A 15,054-nucleotide genomic window follows, 5' to 3' on the forward strand; every position below is an offset into this window, starting at 1 on the left:
AATCCCTCAGTTTCTGAGAATATGTTTCCTTTTTTTAACCACATATTAGAAGCTTCTTTATCTATATGTTCCTGCTGTTGTTGTTTTGGGTATTTTCCTTGAAGCACTTTTGATTTCCACATTTCAATTTTTAATTTTTCTTTCATCATTTTGTCGTCAGGATTAAAATCTACATCATTAAGGTTTAGTGATGTACCAGTGGTTGAAATGACACAGATTGAATTATGTAAGGAACACTTCTTGCTCTAAAATATGACCGCAAATTAATAATCTGTAATGTAGATTTTTAATATCATTTCCTCTTCCTCCTAACTGTCTTTTGATTGTAAACCTTTCAACAGCAGAGTGTATGTGGTGCATGTTGTATTTGTTGCACTTAGTTCTAGTTAGCCTATTAAGTGAGTCTAAATCAGTATCAGACCAACGAATTATCCCGAAGGAGTAAGTGAGTACCGGTATGGCATATGTGTTAATAGCTTTAACTTTGTTTCTACCTGATAGAAGTGTTTTAAGTATTTTGTTTAACCTAGTTGTGTATTTGTTAGTTAATTCTGATTTAATTTTAGTATGATCTATATTTCGACTTTGATTATAGCCCAAGTACCTATAAGTTTCATGTTTATCAAGACTTTGTATTGTATCCATTTTTTGTTCTAAATTGTATGGTGGTTGCGTTTGGTGTTTTCCTTTTACAATACTGTTTATTTTACATTTATCAAGTCCAAATTTCATTCTTATATCGGTACTAAATGTTTCTGTAATTTTCAATAAATTGTTTAACTGTTGTCTGGAGGCGCCAAATAGTTTTATGTCGTCCATATATACTAAATGACTTAATATTGTTGAACTATTCCTATCAATTACATAGCCGTATTTACTTTTGTGAAGATTGTTTGACAATGGATTCAAAGCTAAGCAGAACCATAGAGGACTCAATGAATCACCTTGGAAGATACCACGTGATATAGTTATCTGTGGACTGTTGAGGTATTCAGTTTCTGTTTTAAGGTTTAGTGTTGTGCTCCATTTTTGCATTATGTGTTGTAGAAAATTAATTATTTTATCATTAATTTTATATATTTTAAGTACATGAAGTAACCAAGAGTGTGGAACACTATCATAGGCTTTTTGATAGTCAATATAGGCATAATATAAATTTCTATTTCGCCGTCTACATTGTGTGTGTACTTCTGAGTCTATCACTAACTGTTCTTTAGAACCTCTACCTCCTTTGTAGCACCCCTTCTGTTCCTCGGCCATTATTTTATTTTGAAATACATGTGTATATATCTTTTTTGTGATTATAGATGTAAGCAGTTTATATATTGTTGGTAAGCAGGTGATTGGCCGGTATTTAGCCGGGTTTGTGGTTTCATTATCTTTGGGTTTAAGATAAGTTATGCCACGTGCCAAAAAAAGTGGGGTCATTTGTGGATCCCTCATGTATGAGTTGAAAATATTAGTAAGATGTNCATATATTTGTGAAATTACGTCTTTATTTTTATCAAATACCAACGTAGAGAAAAAGGAATGGATATGTGACTCAGGTGCAAGTATGCATATGACAAGTGAGAAGGACTGGTTTATAAAACTAGAACCTTTGAGTAAACCTATGTACGTAAGAATAGCAAATAATAAACTAATCCCTGCAATCAGTAAGGGTGTTATTGAAATACAAGCTTTCGTTAAAGGTCACTGGTATGACAGAACCATAAATAATGTTCTCTATGTTCCGGAACTTAGCCATAACTTGTTTTCAGTGGGAGCAATGACGGATAGAAATTTCACTTATCATTCTTACAAAAATAAATGTGAATTTAGCGACAGCAATGGACAAGTATCATGTGTAGGGATACGTAGAGATAATCTTTGGATAATGAAATTTAGAGTTAAATCATTAATCCCAGAGTGCAATTTAGCTAACAAAAATTCATTGAAACTTTGGCACGATCGTTTAGGACACATCAATAACAATGCAATTAAGAAAACAGTTGATTTGGTCAAAAATTTGAAAATTGACAATAAAGAAGAATTTTTCTGTGAGACATGTCAATTTGGAAAACAGATAAGAACGTCACACAAAAGTTTAGCCAGAGACAGGGCAAATAAACCTGGTGAAATGATTCATTCTGATGTGTGCGGCCCAATAAATGTTTTATCTCCGAGTGGGTCGAGATTTTTTGTTTTGTTTAAAGATGATTGCAGCGGTTATTCTGTCGTTTATTTCTTAAAGCACAAGTCAGATGTTCTAAGCAAGTTTAAAGAGTACAAACAGCTTGTAGAAAATCAAACAGGTAATAGGATAAAGTTTTTAAGAAGTGACCAGGGTAAAGGCGAATATATTAATAAAGAGTTTGAAGAGTTTATAAAGAAAAGTGGTATTTCACATGAATGCTCAGCCCCTTACACTCCTCAACAGAACGGAAGGAGTGAAAGAGAATTAAGAACAATAGTAGAATGTGCCAGAAGTATGTTAATTAAGAAAAATGTACCACAAGAACTCTGGTCTGAAGCAGTCAACACGGCAGTGTATATACTAAATAGAACTGCTTCAAGTAAAATCGAAAAAATGACTCCTTACGAAAAATGGTTTGGTCGAAAACCAAATATTAACCACATGAAAATATTCGGAAGTACAGCATACATGTCAATTCCACCACAATTCCGGAAGAAATTTGATTCGAAGAGCCAAAAGCTATTGTTCGTCGGTTATGAAAATTATTCATCGAATTATAGACTATGGAATCCGGAAAAGAAAAGAATTGAAGTAAGTTGTAATGTCAAATTTAATGAGAATGAGATCATGCCAACTAAAAAGGATACATTTTCGTTAAAGTTTGGAATTTTGTACAATCTTCGAGCCTACAAGTTATGAAGATGCTATAGAGTGTGAAGACTCTCATAAGTGGCATCAAGCAATGGACGCAGAAATGAATGCTCATAAAACTAACAACACGTGGGACTTAGTGAAAAGACCGAACAATGTAAAATTGATAGACAATAAGTGGGTTTTTCGGGTAAAAACTGACCAAGAAGGTAATCCGTTTCGTTACAAAGCGCGTCTCGTGGCACGTGGGTTTATGCAAGAAAGAGGTGTTGACTTCGAGAACACTTTCGCGCCGGTTGTACGATATGACTCTATTCGAATTCTACTTGCTTTGGCCGCTGAAAAGAACCTCAAGATTGCCAATTTTGATGTACAGACCGCTTTTTTGTACGGTGATTTGACGGAATGTGTATACATGAAACAGCCTATAGGATACGAAAATAAGAAGAAGCCGGACTTTGTTTGTAAGTTAAATAGAAGCTTATATGGACTGAAACAATCTCCTAGGTGTTGGAACCGCAAGTTCGTAACTTTCCTTAATCAATATAGTTTTAAACAATTAAAAACTGACCAATGTGTATTTGTTGGAAATTTTGTGGACGCTGAAATTTATTTAGCTATTTATGTGGACGATGGACTACTAATATCAAAATCAGAAAGTGCAATTACTGAACTAATTAAAAGTTTGCAACAAATGTTTAAAATAACTATGCATTCGAACGAAAATAGAATACAGTTTGTTGGTCTAGAAATTGAAAGAAATTTGCAGGAAGAGACAATAACCATCCACCAGCAGACTTACATAGTGAAACTTCTCAAGAAATTTAATATGAATGATGCTAAGCCGGTAACAACTCCTGCAGAACCTAATGCTCCTTTATCTATGCCGAATAGTGATTTACAATGTAATAAAGCATTGCCGTATCGTGAAGCTGTTGGGTCTCTAATGTTTTTAGCTACAATAAGTCGGCCAGATATTACATACGCGGTGAATCAAGTAAGTCGATTCTTTAACAGTTGGACTAATGAACATTGGCAAGCAGTAAAGCGAATTTTCCGTTATTTGAAACACACTATAAATTACAAAATAATATATTCCAAAACAGCAAAAATAGAAATCAAAGGTTATACCGATGCAGACTATGCGGGTTGTGTAAATACGAGAAAATCTACCAGTGGTTACGTGTTCATACTGGCAAATAGTCCAATTACATGGAGAAGTCAGAAGCAAAATGTAGTCGCCCAGTCTACTACCGAGGCGGAATATTTGGCATTATCTCTTGGAATTAGAGAGGCTTTATGGCTGAAGCAATTCCTTAAGGAGCTGGGGCATCAAATCTCAACAATACCAATTGGAGTTGATAATCAGTCGGCGATTAAACTAGCACAGACGCAACAACTCCACAGTAGGACCAAACATATCGACATAAAGGTACATTTCGTAAGGGATGAATGTGAGAAAGGGACCATTACCGTGAACTATATAAATTCGGCTGATCAGTTAGCGGATTTGTTTACAAAGCCCCTAACAAGACCGAAATTTAATAATTTGTTACGAAAATTAAATCTGTTAGTTTAGCTGTATTTATTATGTTTCATTGTTCAAGCATGTAGTTTAAATATTTTTGATGTACTTTTGTAAAACTAAGAAGTAATGTAAAACTTAATACGTAAGTGGGAGTGTTGAGATGATGTTGGTAGTAGTTAAGTTTTATTATTTGCGGTATTTTAAGTTGGCAATATAGTTGATGTTACTGTCATTTATCAGTGGTAGTTTTTTTATTTTTTAGTCTTGTCTATGGTTGTAAAGAGCGCACTTGTACAAGTTCTAAATAAACGTTCTAATACTTATATCGGTAATAAATGTTTCTGTAATTTTCAACAAATTGTTTAACTGTTGTCTGGAGGTGCCAAATAGTTTTATGTCGTTCATATATACTAAATGACTTAATATTGTTGGACTATTCCTATGAATTACATAGCCGTATTTACTTTTGTGAAGATTGTTTGACAATGAATTCAAAGCTAAGCACAACCATAGAGGACTCAATGAATCACCTTGGAAGATACTGCGTGATACAGTTATCTGTGGACTGTTGAGGCATTCAGTTTCTGTTTTAAGGTTTAGTGTTGTGCTCCATTTTTGCATTATGTGTTGTAGAAAATTAATTATTTTATCATTAATTTTATTATTATTGTTATTATATTATTGCAAGTTTTACATTATTGAAAAACACTTGAAGAAAGAACGAATCTAACGAAGAGTTCTATCTACATATCGATTGCGAATTACCCCACTCAACCATATATCATTGAAAAACACGCTAAGAAAGAAGACGGATTTTGGCAGATGTTTCGCCTTCATAGTCATTCTTTTGAAGTCGTTATTTTTAGTTTAATTCATTTACATGAGTCTACATACATTCCTTTGTTATGCCAAAACACACCTGTTTACCTAATCAAACTAAAAAATCAATAATTTCCACCACTACGTTTGTAGACCAAGGCGTGACCTGTTCAAAAGCAATTAGTATTCGGAGTTTCGTTGATGTAAGTGGTATATTCGCGAGTAAACGTCTTGCTCTCCACTTTTTGCTTACTTTATAACTATTTTTCAGTTATTATTTGATTTGTTTTATGTGTGTTATAATAGTGTTAATTTATTCTTTAATGTGCATTTTCGTTCATTTCTATATGTTAATTAAACTGTTCACTTTTATCGGGTTATTTAATCACACAAAATTAGCCCCCTAATAAGGTGTCTCGCTTAGTGCAAGACAGCAGAATCGAAGAATTCTAAAGATATTTCATGAAGAAACTTTTATGACAATGGCGACAGAAATAAGAACGGAAGATGAAGAAATGATAGCAGATATGAAATTAGGAGAAGAAGAAATGGAACTAAAAATGGAAGAGGCACAGAAGTAACGAAAAAAGGATAGACAGAAAGGANATTGGGTTTAATTGTCTTCGTTTCTTTTCACTTAAGTTTCCCAATATATATTGTGTTGCTTGAGCTATTTTATTTCTTAATGTATTAATTTGATTTTCTAAGCGCTTTTCCCATGTCGGTTTTTCTTGCCCCGGCATAGATCATGTCAACAATATTGTCTAGACTGGCTTCTGATATATTCTGTAACATACTTTGTATTAGTAAATTTAAAATTTTAACAGTTGTCATTCCCGTTATTCCCGTTCCCTTGTAATTTGGGAATCATTGGCCTAATAGTTGGGTCCATGCCTTCATATTTGATCAAATTTTCTAGAAAAATACTTTTCAATTTATCGTATTCTTGTTCATTTTCCATGTGTATTTTCTTCAGGTGGACTGTCTTTCAAATTTTGTGTGGTGCTTATGGGTTGTTGTACAAGTGCTGGGTTATCCTCTACCGGAATAGAGCTTTCTACGATATTATTATCGTACTGATGTTGAAAAAAGCTTCTAAATTCTCGTTTTATGGTTTCCCTTTCAGACAATGGTATCCTGTTATTTCTATGTATCACTCGTATTTGGTCAGATAATCTTTGTTGACCTATAAAATTCAGTTCAGGATAAATTTCAATGAATTTTCATGTAAAAGTGATCTATAGCCCGTTAAATTAGTTTCCAGTTCAATCACTTCGTAGTAGCAGCGAAGTAGTTGCCTATTTATGTCATCAGTCCATTTCATCCGCTGCCTACGAAGGCCAGCTGCAGTGGTTGCAGGACACATTTCCTCCAAAACACTTGCAGTTGGTTGGGTAGTTGGTATAATTGCATCCTGCTCTTGTTGTTTATCCAAATTTGAATTCATACATTGATTAACTACAACAGCTGTCAACTGGGTAGTTTGAGATTCATCAAAAGTAGCTGGATTCATGTTGGCCTCACCAGTAGTAAAACTAATAATTCCAACAATATATACCTTAGTTGTAAACTAATTGTAGCACCTGTAAATTAATTTAAGGAAATTAGAAAATGTAAATGTAAAGTATTAAAAACTGCGCTTCTTATTTAACCTGTTGTGTTTTCTGAAAAGGGGGATATGTCAGTACTGTTAAGAAATCTGCGCACTGTTCCGCATGTATCAAGGATTACGGATTTCTGTAGACTTATGTACGTAAATTTATGCAGTTTCAACTCAGCTAGGCTAGTGTGTAATGTTTTAGGTATAACGCCTATTGATGATATTATTATTGGAATAATTCGAACTGTGTTCTAATTCCACACGTCTTTTATTTCATCTACTAAAGGAATATGTTTTTGTTTAAGATTTTCAGTGTTTGGTACAGCAACATCTATTATGTAGGTCGTTTTAGTGTGTTATTAGCTACGATAATAATTTTTTTGTCAAAGAAGAACGAGGGGCGCTACCTGTGCTATTGTTTACATTAGCTCTGTGTAATTTATTTAAAAAATAAATAGATGTGTTNTTTTATTCTTATGAACAGGGATAACCTCAGCACTTTTTAAAGCCTCAGGCCACACAGATTCATCAATACACCGATTGAAAATGTAGACCAATGGTTCGAGTATAAATGGCTGTATCAATGCCATCTACACCACCGCCTTTCAGCTACATTCGGTCTATTATCATAGCAATCTCATATGCTGAGATTGATGCCAGAAAGATGGAATGCTGATTAGGGATGGGCAGTGGGTTTATGATATTTGTTAGTTGTTGTATAGTATTACTGAGATTTCTGCCAACGTTGCAAAAAAAGGAGTTCATATAATTGGCTAAGTCTACAGGTTCTCTGATTTTTTCGGTTTTATTATGTAGATACTTTATATCATTATTCTTGGGATTCCTACCCATTTTCGTGTTTATGTAATTCCATAAATTTTTTGGGTTATTGGAGTTTCTTTGAACTTGTTGTTTGTCATGTATTATTTTGGCTTCAGTTATAGTTTTGTTTAAGCTTTTAACATAATTTTTGTATTCAGTTTTAGCATTTTCGTTAATTATATCAGCCTTCCATTTTTTGTATAGGATTTCTTTTCGATGACATGAGTTTATTATAGCTTGTGCTATCCAGCTGCTTCTTGGCTTGTTTTTCTTCCCATTTTGATTATCAATCACTTCAGCCACTTTCAGACATCTTTTTATTTTCAGTATCAATGCATTCACTGCTTCACAACGATCAGGAACTGATAAGATTTCAAACCAGTCCTCCATACCTGCTATTCTTGTGATGTTTCTTTTTGATTTCTTAGTTCTTAATTTATGAATAGATACAAAGAGCGGGTAGTGATCCGTGAAAGTGCTTATGAGTTTGGCTGCTTTTGTACCATATGTCTCCATTTTACTAAAAACATTATCTATGCATGTTCCTCCATCAAGGTTTGAGGCTGGTCTAGTGATTCCCTGAAAACCAGGGGAATAGCCCTTTTCTAAAAAGTTGTTCAGAAACTCCTGACCAAGATTATCAAGTTTCAGTGTATCTATATTAAAATCTCCTATGATTAAGTGATTCTTAACCTGTTTTTTAAGTTCAAGAAATTCTTTCAGGTTATGAATGAATTCAGCCTTTGGTAGATCATGAGATCTGTACACTGCTGAGATCTCAAGTTTTTTTGAATCCACTATATCCACAATAGAATTAATTATTTTAAGATTATTTATTTCAATAATTTCCACATCAAAAACAAAAATAACAACTCCGTCAGATCTATTGATTTTGCTATTATTATAATATATTTTATATTGATTTAAAGCAAAATATTGATAGAAATCTAAATTCCATGTTTCAGTGCAGATTATCATACATGGTTTATTTTCCTTCAAACTTTCTATAAATATCTGTAATTTTATAAAATTAGCATTTAGACTCCTGATGTTGACACATAGAATATTCTCCTTATTATAGGTTAGGTATTTATCTAATTCATTGTAATCCCTAATAATAGATTCTGGATGTACATATTGTTCCTGTATTTGATTTATTATATTAAAGTTCATGTCCATAGTTATTTAGGGCTATTTAAGCTACCTGTTGAGGTAGCAAAAGTTCTTTTCAGTACTCCTGTTCTACTATGTTGTGGTCCAGGCTTGACACTGGATTCCACTTTATTTAGTAACACATCAATAATAAAACCCAAGTACTTAGGTATAAGTGGACCCATAGGATAATCAATCATGCTGATGGTTTTTTTTATTCTCTTGATTAATATTGAGCACTTGTTGGTATCATTTGCTACATGCTTTGTATCAAATTTAGTGCCATATTTTTTATTTGTGAAGTCACAATTTGCACAACAGATGTTGGAGTTTGAGACATATCTTGTCATTGGTACATTTATTGCCATTATGTCCAAATCTTGCACAGTTAATACATGGTTGCATATTCAGATCATCATATACTTTGCAATTTTGACAACCTATAAATATTCTGTATTTGTTGTGCACAATACTCTTGTATATGTTTGGCGTTACTTCTAAAATTATAGTATTAGTTTTAGATTTATTATTAGTGTATGTATGAAGGACAGTGCATTTATCTTCAAGGTCTTTAAAATTTCTGGCATTTATATCAGTCTCCATATCTTTTAATGACATGTTCTCAAAATTGTCTACGCCAACAATCTTAACCCTTGGTTTTTTAAGTGTTTCTCTGATGATGTCACATTTCTTATTCATTTTATTATTTTATATTTTTAATGCTTCATTGGCACTTTCTTCATTCATACAACTAATAATCATTTCACTATCATTTTTCATTATTACCTTTTTAGTTTGGTTTAGTTGTTTCTTTCTTTAGATAATGTGCAATTTGAGTATGCATATCATATTCCTTATCATTTGTTTTTTTCTTGATAATGATGTTAGAAACTTTTTTTGGTTTTGGTGTAGGTTCATTTCTAAGCATTTGAGCAAAAGATCTTTTGTTTTCATTTTGTAAATTTGATATTTTTTCTTTAAGTTATTTTTTCTTCCAGTCCTGTGATTAACTTTTTGTGCAACACACTCTCTTTTTTTAACTGTTTGATTTTGATAGTCATATCTGTTTCATCTAATTCTTCATCCTCACTAAGATCTTGTTCATTTGAATTTTCATTATTTAAGTCTGCATAATACTATTTTTAAACCAGCAATAATACTTCTAGATCTGTTACTTATACCAATGGCATTGAAATCTGGGGTCTGTGGTCGAGGCCATGCTCAGGACAGTTTATTACCTTTTAATCTTTTAAAATCGCTTGGGTGTATATTGCATCACAATACATGCACACAACAACATTTATTTTAGCCTTTGGGTGACATTTATAAAATTTATCTGTATCGATATCGGGCGCGAGCTTTTCGCCCGCGGCCATCTTGTTGTTAATAAATTAGCGAACTTTAAAACATTTTCAAATAAGCATAACCTAAAACTTAATGATTTGCAAAAATCGTTAGTTTGGACATTAGACTTGTTCTTCGTTTTAAACTTGAGACCACAGCAACACCTATTAAAACAGAAGCGTACTACATTATTATCGATATACGGAAAACATCAATTTCACTCCTTCCAGTTAATTAATATGAGCATAAACCAACAAATGTCAGCCCGACTAAACTATTAAACGCCATATACAAACCACCTCACGAAAATGACTTAGAGATTCAAAATCGGGTTACAATCATCGACACTCCTAGAACAACATCCTCAATTAAAAAAAATCCCACATCATGGATGAAAGTCAATCTAAAATGATATGGATGCGCAAAGACAAGAAATACGGGAAAGTGGAAAAACCGTCACGGAACAAGTTGCACAAAATATTAGTCGAATGTTTGAAGAAAAACTTTTATTGATAGAACAAAAGCAAGAAAAAATAAAGGAAACTGTCGAAAATCAAGAGAAAAGGATCTTTCTTCTGGAAAAACAANAAGTTGCACAAAATATTAGTCGAATGTTTGAAGAAAAACTTTTATTGATAGAACAAAAGCAAGAAAAAATAAAGGAAACTGTCGAAAATCAAGAGAAAAGGATCTTTCTTCTGGAAAAACAAACAACAAGAACAAACTTAGTATTTTCGGAATTCAAGACTATCTCTCCATACGAAAGTCTAGAAAACGGTATTTCAAGACATCAGTACTATGAATATTAACTATCCATCAGACCATAGGATAATCAGAGCAAAAATAAGACTAAGTAACCAAAAGAAATGTAGAGTCAATTTCGCTAACAAACAATCAAGTAAACTAAAAAAATGTAGAGGAAATAATGGAATATAGGACGAACTTGCCTTCAATGCTACCTTACCCTGCTTTCAAGGAAATTACCTCTGTGCAAATCTTTTACGACAGCATAGAAAGCGCAATAACGCGCAGCTTAGAGACAACTAAAGCATTACGGGTACAACATAAAAATCACAAAATACTATCGGCGAAAACGCTAAGTTTACTGAAAAGAAGGAAAAACCTACAGAGAACTAAAAATAAAGCAAGATCTGCAAAAAATGAACTAGCCGCGCTCTATAAGCTAGTCAACAAATACATAAGAAATAACTATGCAAACTCTAGGCAAGCGACTACCAAAAAACACCTACACACTACTGAAAGAACAAAGAAAGCCTACAAGGATCTATTATCAAATAAAAAAACAATAACATCACAAGTCGTCAGGAAATTATCAACACAGTAACGAATTTTTACAAAACCCTATATAGGGACACAACTACAAAACGTCTAAGTCAAGATAGAAATCACATTTTACATGATCACCACGAAGAAAACATCAAACTTATAGACGAAACTGAAATTGTTGAAACTATTAGAAAACTAAAATTAGAAGAAATGGGGTCATAATATTTATATCTTGTTTCTTAAATTCCTTTTCTATCATCTCTCTCTTTTATTTGTAGTTATATATGGCATTAGAGGTATTCGTTGATTAGCTACAATAATAATTTTTTTGTTGTCAATGAGATCATCTACTATTTTTTCTTTGGGCTAGGTAGACACAGATTCGATTGTTTAATATACTAGTAGAGTATCAAATTTTTGAGGCTTCAACTAACTTACGTAGAGCTATTAGGTATTCTTCATGTGATGCATCAACTGAGATATCAATAATAATTTTAGTGGTCCTAGAAATGATGGAGACTGTTTTGGAGTAACTGGTATGAGTTTTCATTGTAGGGGGAAGTGTAATTGTCACTAGACATGATTTTTGTGGGTTCCTTTAGCTGAGAGACCTACAAATTACCTTCACACAAATTAGAATTTGCACTATTATTTGGCACCAGATTTACATGTACCGATATTTAGAAATTTAGCCTTAGATCTACCTATTTATATTATCCGTAGCTGAATATTCTGGAAGATGATTTCTGCTATCATATCTTAGATAACGGAGAGGGTTTGGCATAATTTTGCCACGACATGCAGGTTTTCCGTAGGTTTTATAAGAAATGAAGTGATAAATTTATTCGAAATGTTAGCAGGTTTACAATATTATCATCATGAGATTTTAGCTTTTTCATCAGAAGATATTAATACACAATTGTAGCGTCAAACCGCGTTCTTGTCTTATAACACGCAATGGGTTGATCAATTTTGTCAACTCCTCCCATTCCCCGTTATACTCTGCAAACACTTGTAGTTGTGGTACCATTATTTTCTTCTTTTGTTCCTTGGACCATCTTCCTACTGATTTTTATTCAGCTGTACTAAACGTTGTTATAGTTGTACAAACCTCATTATCTTTCCAACGGACAAATAAGATACTTTGATCAGTAGTTGCCTGAAAATCATATGACGCTCTTAGCAATTTAAAAATTTGTTTTGTGTTTTGTAGAGGACACTTCATTATTCTTTTATCTTAAATTGTGGCGGCTGCGCAGAAATTTTCTTCGGCCAAATATTTGAATAAATTCAACGACTAAAAGTAGCTATCGAAGAATAATTTATAGTCAGCTTGTGGTGGAATATCATCTAAATTTATAAGTAAATGAACTACCAGGATCGCTGTAAGCGGATGTGCAGACGGGCGGCAAATCGAGCGACTCATTACGTACTTAATTTAAGTCATTGTCATAATACCCACCTCACCTTAAGTATAAGAAAATATGTCATAGCTTGGAAAACAATCCAACCGAATGACGTTAATACCGTAATCTATTGGCATCCGTTAAAGTTAAGATACAATACCAAACGTCGTCTGTCATTCTATGAAAAACAGGACTGGCGAAGTTAGGGGAATCCCCTTTGAACTTTCTTTTCAATTGGTAGGTTAGGCTCACAGGTACTTGTACTTGTAATAGTAACGATGGCACATTAAATTGCAATTATTTTGTTAATAGTTCTTTTGGGGTGGGTTTGAGCTTAATTATTGATACTTAAACTTGTCTGGTGTGATTATAATTGAATCATCCGTCAGTATAAAACAGAAGTGCAAAGGAATCGTAATTATGGTAAATTAAACGAAATTAATGCTCTGAGCAAAATGATGAATGAATACTTAAATCTGCATAAATTTGCTAAATAAGTAGATAGAATATCGCACGGCTGAACACTTTGAAAGTGGCTCACGAACACATCTTAGAAATAGATTTTCCAGTAATAAATACAATTCGTCCGAGAAAAAAATCAACACAATTTCACTATGAACACAGTGATGAAATTTTAGTAGCCCCAAAATCAAATATAGAGTAGAGTTTTATTTTAGAATCCTAGATCAGACAATAATTTATTTAAAGGATAGATTCGACGAGTTAAAAACATTTACCGACGTATTTGACTTTTTTAGCAATATAACTTATTTAATTATTCCAATAATGAGTTAATGAAATATTGTGAAGATTTAAATCTGAAACTTAAAGCTGATTCAACTACTGAATCAGGCATTGACGATATTGGTTCTCAGAAACGGTTGGAGATAGGCTTCTGAAAAGGTCATAAATCGTCGTATCGCATGCTTTAAAGACGTTTTAGACCATCGGTTTTATTCTCATTCCACGCAGAGGGGCTGTAGCTACATCGGTGAGTATTAAAAACTCCGCTTCTTATTTATCACTCGTATTTGGTCAGATAATCTTTGTTGACCTATAAAATTAAGTTCAGGATAAATTTCTGTGAATTTTTTATGTAAAAGTGATCTATAGCCCGCTAAATTGATTTTCAGTTCAGTCTCACTTCGTAGTAGTAGCATAGTAGTTACCTATTTATGTCATCATTCCATTTCATTCGCTACCNATTCCAATAATGAGTTAATGAAATATTGTGAAGATTTAAATCTGAAACTTAAAGCTGATTCAACTACTGAATCAGGCATTGATGATATTGATTTATTTAATGAAATCTTTGCATTAAAGTTGCATTTTGCAGAAAACCAGTCTAATGATCCAGAAGCCCTATTACAATATCTTTTTACCAACGGCATTTCCGAACAGAGCAATAGTGCTAAGAATATTCAGTTGCATCTGGTGAAAGATCCTTTTCAAAATTAAAGATTATCAAAAACTATTTAACATCAACAATGCTCCAGTAAAGACAAAATAATAAGTACTTAATTATTTAAAATAAATGCTTTATCTTCGTTTATCTGAGTTGTTTTTCTTTTTCCCTACTATAATTAGAAAACATTAATTATACTTTTTTTGACAAGACTCACAGTAAGTAGTCGTATGGCGGCATAATCGGTATTGCACGCGGGCGACGTGAACTACATCTTCTCCAATGTAATATATTCTGAGTGTCCGCATTTTTCCAACGTATATCTCAAAAGAAACCATGTATCTTGTGCTGTGACGGAAAACCCAATTTTTGAAGCTAAACTTTACAGGTTTGTCTCTTATAAACTGCTTAGCGTAGTGCTTCCCGTTGTATGGTATCATACTTTCATCGATTGACAATATTTATACCATCATGCAATTTAAATTTTTTGTTCAGTTTTGTAATATTGGGACGCAGTTTATATAAGAGGTCATTGTTATCAAGTTGATGGAAATGTCTCAAAATTTGTTCAAACCTATTTAAGCGAATACTGTTAGATAGAATAGTGGGAACATCATTTTCTCTGAACCAATACAATGTTCTATTCGGATATAAATTGATAAAGACAAGTAAATACAACAGAAAATGAGTGAATATTGTTTCATTGACTACAAAAATTAGGCATTCCTAGCAGTTAAATCTTATTCAGTTTTTTAGTTCAGTTTTAATACTTTTACTGTAATTAAGTGTTTTTAATTCTTTGGGTAATGAATTCTAATTCCGTATAGCCACGTATAAGCTATTCTGGTGGTACTCTTCCACTGA

Source organism: Agrilus planipennis, unplaced genomic scaffold, assembly GCF_000699045.2.
Source record: "Agrilus planipennis isolate EAB-ADULT unplaced genomic scaffold, Apla_2.0 scaffold388, whole genome shotgun sequence".
NCBI lineage: Eukaryota > Metazoa > Arthropoda > Insecta > Coleoptera > Buprestidae > Agrilus > Agrilus planipennis.